Source organism: Triticum aestivum, chromosome 3B, assembly GCF_018294505.1.
Source record: "Triticum aestivum cultivar Chinese Spring chromosome 3B, IWGSC CS RefSeq v2.1, whole genome shotgun sequence".
In the NCBI taxonomy this organism is placed as follows: domain Eukaryota; kingdom Viridiplantae; phylum Streptophyta; class Magnoliopsida; order Poales; family Poaceae; genus Triticum; species Triticum aestivum.
In genome coordinates this window covers 798,295,500-798,304,414 of record NC_057801.1, presented here as the reverse complement: position 1 = coordinate 798,304,414, position 8,915 = coordinate 798,295,500, and the positions used below count along the sequence as shown (strand labels likewise).

At 40.2% G+C, this 8,915-nt stretch overlaps 1 pseudogene; it reads left to right on the top strand.

Moving 5' to 3' along the window:
• Window positions 1-336: 336 nt before the first annotated feature.
• LOC123066657 (serine/threonine protein kinase OSK3-like) lies at window positions 337-7,220 on the top strand (annotated as a pseudogene).
• Window positions 7,221-8,915: the final 1,695 nt, after the last annotated feature.

Here is an 8,915-nt window from a genome sequence, read left to right as displayed (position 1 = left end):
AGAAAACTTTCCCCAAATTCGACAAGGGAACTTCACCCATTTCGTTGACCTTTGAACCACTCTTGCCCTCACCATTCATGTCGCATAGTGCTCTTTTATGGCCAGCCCGCTCATTTCACACTCAAGGCCTGTCTCTAGCAATAGGGAATCGATTCAAGTGTTTCAAAATCATCTTTCTGCGACGTCCGTGCTTTAATTAGGTCAGCAGCAATCATCCGAGTGGAGAGAGTGGAGAAGGGAGATGGACATACTTGAAACCGATTTCAATTCCTGACTGAACTATAAAACTGTTTGCTGAATCACATATGTCGTTTCTCTTGTTTTGACATTGTGAAAATGGATGGGAACACAAGAGGAGGAGGCGGACATTCTGAAGCATTAAAGAACTACAATCTGGGCAGAACATTAGGTATTGGCTCATTTGGAAAACTGAAGCTTGCAGAGCATAAGCATAAGCTTACAGGACACAAAGTTGCTATAAAGATCCTGAACCGCCGCCAAATGGGAATTATGGAAATGGAAGAGAAAGGTATGCCTCCTTGTCTAGGATACATTCGGCTTGCTTGCCCAACATTTTCAGTTATCTCCTTAATTTTAGTGCTGGTCAGACTTGTGCGCTTGTTACTGATTCCCAGTTAATCAATTAGTCGAGATAAAGTACATGAGTCTAGGATACATTCGGCTTTGATTAAGAAGAAAGTTCACCTTGTGTTGTCGCTGTTAGTAAATTTGCAGCTGAAATTTCTTCACAGGCTGAATGTCTAACGATTTACTTCTACTGTTTTCTCATATCTTGTTCCCAGCAAATAGAGAAATCAAGAAATTGAGGTTGTTCATTGACTTAATTCACCCTCATATCATCCGGGTTTATGAGGTCATTGGCACACCTAAGGATATATTTGTTGTCATGGAATAATGCAAGAATGGTGAGCTATTGGACTACATTGTTGAGAAAGGGCGGTTACAGGAAGATGAGGCTCGTCGAATCTTCCAGCAGGTGCCTTTTCTGCCCTTGGAATGTAGGAACACATTCTTTGGGAATACCAAGAGGTGTTCATTAATGAACTTCGCTGAGCTTCTTATTTTGATTGTGAAATATATGGACATGCTGGCCAATTGTCCAGTCTCCACATTTCTCACGTGCTTACTGTGCAAATCATGATCAATTTGCTTCGTTTGGCATTCATTTACTAAGTTTAAGATATGGTTTTTTTTTCTCGGTGACATTTTTTCGGGAGTGTTCAGAAAAACTGGTTCCTGCGTAAAACATAATCGCAGAAATCTAAGCATTTATCGATCCATCCACAAGGTAGATCGGCGGCTACCCCTCCGATGCGGAAGTAATTGCGCATTATTCGCAAAATCACGAAATTTCCAAACTAATTTCGAATTCAAAAATTTCTTGTGCATAAATATATTATATTTAACACATAGTGCAGACTAAGTTGTTGCTAGTCCAGTGGTTAGCTAGTTTCCTTCTGTGCCGATATCCGACAGCCCACATTCGACTCTTCATCATTGGCACTGTCGCTGATATTTTTTATGCACTAAACAAAATAAAGTATGCGATAAATGTCGACTTGACTTTTGGCGACCTTCAGCAGAGAAGTAGGCCTCCTTAACCACCTGGCTGTGGACAGTTTTATGGTAGCTCATACATACTCTCTTTTGGCACCATCTTGACATTTGGATTCAAACGGTTTATTTTTCGAATGGTATCGACGTTTCTCGTGGTCGACGGAAATTTTCTGGTAACCAATTGTGTTACAGAAAAATGTGTCCGAAAGAAAAACCTTATTTGTTTAGCTCAAGACCTATACCACATATTGTTGCAAGCTTTTGAGGTAATTGCTTCTTCATTTGGATTTAACTGATCAACCAGTTAACGTCTCCTTGATGTGTCTATGTTTTAGTATCACTCCGGTGTCTTCATCTTTTGATGCCTTGATTATCTTAGTATTAGTAATTAAACCAATTCTTGTTTCAAGGGCATCCTATTCTTCATGCCTTGATTGTCTTAGTCTCAGCTCTAAAATCAAACTAGATCATTGAAGGCGCGCGTTGCTGCGCCCATCAAATTCTACAATGGATTGGTAGAAAATTTGTAAATATATACCGAATATATGTAGCAAAATTTGTAAGAAAAAGTCCACGCATTAAACAGTAATAGAAGAGTACATTTTAACTGGTAGCAGCCAAGGAGTGCAGTAGTAAAGCATTAGATACTATCACATTATGAAGAACAATCTTCCAAAAGATCACAACAGCATACCACCAGTTGCACACAGCGATACAATATCAATACCAAGCGATTATTTTGACCAGGCCATGGCATTTGTCTTGAAAAAATGAATACATATACTAAATTACTACAAAAGCAACCTATGTAAGTCAAGATGCCAACATATATTACGCTACTCATATGTGTATGAACTCGCCACCATCAGATTGAAATGTATGCACATCAATCATCTAATCTGAATGTATCGGCAAACTCTGTTGACTGTATCACCCAGTAGTTGAAAAGACATGCCAATGGAATAGTGCAAACATAGCATAACTGCTTCCATTACCTTGAATAAAAATAAATAGAAAATACTGCTTCTCCAACTGGAAACTTACATAACATCAGTATGGAAATGAAGCCCGGGAACCTCAACGTTGGGATGGAAGGAAACATTGTATCGAGTGCCATCATGTAAGATTTGTATACCTCTTCTAATTTAGTATATGTGATGATTGGAGGAAATTCCATATTCGGGATCGTTCGCAGAAAGAAGGCATGTGTTGCTGTGCCCATCCTTTTTTATGGGAGAATAATAAAAAAATCTTTGTAAATACATGAAATAAAACCAAGCATAACTGGAAATAAACTATACAGATTTATAAGATAGAATGAAATAAATTGTTCACAGAAGTTTTCCTTTACCTTTTCGAACAAGAAGTACACCAATTAGTAGTAAAGTAATAACCAAAAAGAAAATTAATAAGCTGATAGGTCTATTTAGTTTATTACAATTGTATGTGTCCAACTCTAGCTCGCTTTGATTTATACTTGCCACTGGACTATGAACATACACCTCATCTCAAAAGTAAGCCTAGATCACAGAGCAACAGTTAGCTTTCGTAGAGTGGATGGATGGCAGTGACCTAAAACATAATTTTGCAGGAAAGAATTACAAGTTAAAGCGGATAAACACAATTGTAAGAATTAACCCAGCTAGGGCAGCTAGATGGGAAAGCTATGCTTTGCCATCGTACACTACTTGATGATAGGTCACACAATACTCACATCTGAAATCCAAACATAGAAAACATTATAAGAAGAATCATGTATGCATGTACCTCTAATCAATGATCATCATACTAATTTCCACACTAAGGTAACGGTTTTGCTAATTCTTGGTGGATTGAGATTTTCTCAAACCTCGCTTGATTTTCAAGAACTACGAGTATCCTTGAGATGTATTTGTCCTCATGTGATGGAATGGTAAATTCGATTTATCGAACCTCCGGTAAAATACATTGTCATTACTCAAGCACATAGAAATTTATTACCATCATATTGAATTCAGAACTTGTAGAAACTATCCAAGTTGCTAAAAAGGGCCCACAATAAGGCATACACTGGAAGCAGCAGATTTTTAATAATCCTTTCTTCTTCACAGATATGTATAAACAATAGATCTATGATTTGATAATTTGGAAATAAATTAAGAGTGTTTGGGAAGATTTACAACAAAATGCTTAAATTTTGCATATGCAAAATGGATCTGCCGTCCTATTCTACCAGGTGCATATACAACAACAATGATATCCGGCATGCATATACGACAACAATGATATCCATCAGTAGCATGGCATGAGTTATTGTGGACACAAAAACGATGGAAACTAAGCAATCGTATGAAAGTAATATTTGATTATTGGATAAGATACAACATTCCGCTTTAACTAACCTGATCAACAGACATTGGGGATCCTCGACTGAACAATTTCACAGTAAAAAACTTGGAACCAGCCTCGCAGTACTCATTGAACAAATACAGCAGAACAGATTTCCTATACCTGGGGGAAAGTACCTGCAGCAAATTAAGAGCGGAAACATCATCAGCAGGAGTACATACATTGGTTCGGCAAGGAAAATCTGCAGCAATCTGAGTAGCTAACATTTTGCTTGTTGAAGCGACAATCGAACCAGTGCCCGTCGTTTGTTGAGGTGACCAGGAGGCCAACGCCCATCGTCGCCGCGGGAGCATTAATGAGGGGGCGTCGCCGACGCCCACATGCACCTCTGGCAACGTGAAAGGTGGGATTCCACCGCATGAATGACCATGATGTTCTGATAAGGGCTCGGTTCATTTACCTCTATCGACCAACATCTCCTAACAATCTACAGATTAGCGGAAGTTTATTATTTTCTTTTTATCAGCTTTTTTGCAACATTTATCCTCTTTCTTAAACTACATCGCCTAACAACTGCAACGTAAAAAAAGGAGCCACTGAAATGTTATTGGATTCTAATGGATTCATCAATCCGTGCCTCTCATTCCTCAAATAGCATCATCCCAGCCACCAACTGGTATTCTTGACAGCAGTTAGTTTAGATGTATTCTTCAAATACTAATTAATAGAAACAAACATTATCATTTCACATCGTACTACTCCAGCAAATGTACGAATCAATTATTTGCTTCAAGCAGCTGACAGCACTGAATACCATGATTATCATATTAGAACTGCAAGTGATAAATATTTACAATACTACAATCATTTCTGATGGACAAAATTATGGGAGAGGAGCTGAACCTATGCCAAAATGTGCAGTAGCGGAGTGGCATCAAGCCGACGCAAGAACAGTTCCTCGGTGTTCCAAGCCTCCGCCTTGTACCAGTTAAACTTGCCCTCCTATTCTTGGGTCGTTCGCCCTATCATCTTCATCTCCCCTTAGCCCAGCACGAAGAAGCGTTAGGAGGAGGCAGCAGCGTCGCGGGTAGCTGGAGGCACCGACATCGTGGTGGTGCAGGTAATATGCTGGGAGCCTGGGACAGTGGCGATCAAATTAGTGGAGCATGAGACGGTTGGCACCTGCACCATCGCGCGAGCCCGACGAGGTGGGAGGGGGGACTCAATAGCGTACGCGGTGGGGAAGAGCAATAGGATCTGGCGGTGATGGGAGCAGCTAGGATTCACCGCCTCGTGAGAGTGCAGAGGTCGGGGAAGAGAGAGGTCATGGATTTGTTTCTTCGTAGAGGCATCATCGCTTAGCATGAATTCACAGGATGGGTTGTGCGCTAGAGAGAGAAGGCCCAATTAACCTACGAGCTCCGTTTCGGCCGGAGTAGTTGCGCTGCAGGATAGCTAGCCCACGATTCTGCAATTCCATGGCCCGGGCGTGAGCGAACAGCAGATCAGACGGCCAGAATGCAAAGATCACAAAAATAGATGGCTAGAAATGTGAAGCGCTAACAGGGCTCGCTTTAGGTGCGGTTATACTGTCCTTAATAATAATTGTGCTTTAAAACATACAGAGATGGTTTTTCCTTTTGAAAGCGAATATGTAATTTGAAAGGTTCTTTTTGATTGACTGAATGCATAACGAGGTTTTGTATCAATATTTTTTACTAACTTTTTCCTGAACAGATTATATCTGGTGTTGAATACTGCCACGAAAACATGGTTGATCATCGTGATCTAAAGCTAGAAAACCTGTTACTTGATTCCAAATATAATGTGAAACTTGTTGACTTTGGGTTAAGTCATGTCATGCATGATGGCCATTTTCGAAGGCAAGCTGCGGGAGTACAAACTATGTTGCACCAGAGGTATTCACTTATTTGTATAATTTGTGTCTTTATCCTCGTGCTTCTTCACATGCTCGTCGGCGTTAATAGCTTAGCGAGTGTTTCTGTGCAGGTTTTCTCAGGTCAACTATACACTGGACCTGAGGTTGACGTTTGGAGCTGTGGGGTGATACTTTATGCTCTTCTTTGTGGCTCTGTTCCATTTGATGATGAATATACTCCCAGCCTGTTCAAAAAGATAACGGTGAGACAGAACATATGTATATTAAGTTGGATCTGACAAGTGTATACCTTTTGTAGAACTTTAGCATTCATTTTTTGTCAGGAGATTTGACGCCCCCTTGCTTGGTATTCTAGGGAGGTAACTATATACTTCCAAGTCATTTATCTGATATTGCAAAGGATTTGATCCCAAGAATGCTTCTTGTTGATCCCATGAAGATATCACAATCCATGAAATTCGAGATCACCCATGGTTTCAGAATCGCCTTCCTCGCTACCTGGCAGTGCCTCCACTAGACATAACACTGCAAGCCAAAATGGTACCTATCTATTTCACATTTCAAGCGATAATCATAGGTGCACAGTAAAATTTTCAGCCTTTATCCACTAATATATACATGTGTCAAAATTATGAAGAAGTGTCTCTAACCCCCACAACACCAGGGCTCCGCAGGTTATGTATATTGGTTGATGCTTGGACTACAAGGTTTGGTCGAAGATATACTTCAACCGTGGGAGAAAAATATGGGGATAAGTGATAGAGATACGTTATGGTTTGAACAACCTCTCCTATCTACTAACAACTCTAATACGGCTGCAACACATGCACCATAATATCTTGTTTAACACTCACCCTTAACCTAAACTACACAAGTTTAGATTACGCTTGAACATTTCAAATGGTCATGACGCTAGGGCCTTTGTAAACCCATCTGCAACTTGATCTCTGGATGGAATGAAACGTATGCCCAACTCTTTACTAGCAGCCTATCTCGTACAAAATAATTGTAAATTTCAGTATGCTTTGTCCTTGCATGAAACACAGGGTTAGCTGATAAATATGTAGCACCAATATTATCACACCAAAGACATGGATTTTGTATGTGAAGTATGCCAAGTTCCCTGAGCACGGATCTGACCCAGATAACCTCTGTTTTTGTTTTTGCTAGTGCTTTATAGTCTGCGTCAGTGCTTGATCTAGAAACTGTTGCCTGTTTCTTTGCACACCATGAGATCAAGTTAGGTCGAAAAAATACTGTAAAGCCACATGTTGACCTTCTATCATCCAAACATCCTGCCCAATCAAAGTCAGAGAAGGCACTAACAAGAGGAGAAGATGACTTGCTAAAAGTTAATCCAACGCTCAATGTACTCTTTACATATCTGAATATACGCTTGGCTGCTATCAAATGAGCTATAGTTAGTGCATGAAGAAACTGATACACTTTATTAACTGTAAAAGAAATATCAGGCCTGGTGAGTGTCAAATACTGAAGTGCACCTACTAGACATCTCTACATGGTGCAATCCTCTTGATTCAAGGGTTGACCCTCTACAAGAGAGAGTTATTCTGAACTAGACAATGGTGTTGACGATGGTTTACACCCCTGTAGGCCAGCCTTACTCAATAAACCAGTTGCATATTTTTTGAGGAAGATGAAGTCCACCTTCTTTGATTTTCTTAACTTCAATGCCAAGGAAAAATGCAAATCCCCTAAATCTTGAAGTGCAAATTCAGAGTTCAAAACTTTCAAAAGTGTTGTTACTGCTTCATTTGAGGAACTGGTAACAATAATGTCATCAACATATATAAGCGCAAAGATGGATGTATGTGACTTGTTATAAATGAAAAGTGATGTATCAAATTTAAAGGGAACAAAACCAAGTGCTTGCAACTTAGAGCTCAAATGAGAGTACCATGCCCTTGGAGCTTGTTTCAGTCCATAGAGAGATTTATCAAGCTTGCACACATGAAATGGTTTTTTTTATCCTCAAACTTGGGAGGTTGCCTCATATAGACTTCCTCTTCTAGAACACCATGAAGGAGCACATTCTGCACATCTAGCTATGTCTGACACTCCATCGTCTGGACACAACAACAGATAGAACAAGACGAATTGTGGCAGCTTTGACAACAATACAACATGACGAATTGTGGCAGCTTTAATAATAGAATTGAAAGTGTCGTCATAATCTATGGCATACCTCTGTGTGAACCCTTTTGCAACAAGTCTGGCCTTGTAACGATCAGACCTTCTTTTTATTCTGAACACCCACTTGCAGTCAATCACATTTTTACATGGATGTGGAGGAACCAGATACCAAGTATAGTTTTTGTGAAGAGCATGAACTTCTTCATCCACAGCCTTTCTCCACATGGTATCAGCGCAAGAGCCACATTGACAGTGCGTGGTTCTCCTGTAGAACTATTTGAAATAGGCAAACCATACCCTCCTTACACTACACAAGGACAGGTACTACCTTCTTTTGCCCAAACCCATACCCACAGAAATTTTCTATACCCACAATACCCATAGGCATAAATTTGCACCCATGCCGATACCCATCAGGTATCCTATACCCAATAGGTATCCAGTGGGTAGAATGTATAGCATTCAAAATTTTAGAATATAGAGAAATAAGTTTAAAATTCAAGTGTTGATGGACGAGCAATATATCACTAATGCGGCCTCGAAGTTGGGTGGCTCTTGGGGGCATCAAGGGAGTATGAGTGGCGGAGCTGGAAGCCCAGCATAGTGGGAGGCGATGGGAATGAGGGATTGTTGGATGGCAGTGCGGTAGCAAAGAGTCAAGATTTCATCTTTTCGAGGTGTCATGTAGGACACAGGAGGAGTGGTGGGAAGGTGTTTACAGGCCTATGAGATATGGCATGTTTAAGGAATACGAGATTTGGGATGGGCAATAGGTGTTGGATGTTGATCCCGCATGTCATATGGGTTATTTTCATTTATTAATTTGTTCTAGGTATCCATTGGGTTACCCATGGGCGTAATTTCATACCCATACGCTACCCATATATTTTACGGGTATGGATACGCATTACCAGTGGGTATAAAATCTCTCCAAGTCTTACCTATACCCGTTGTC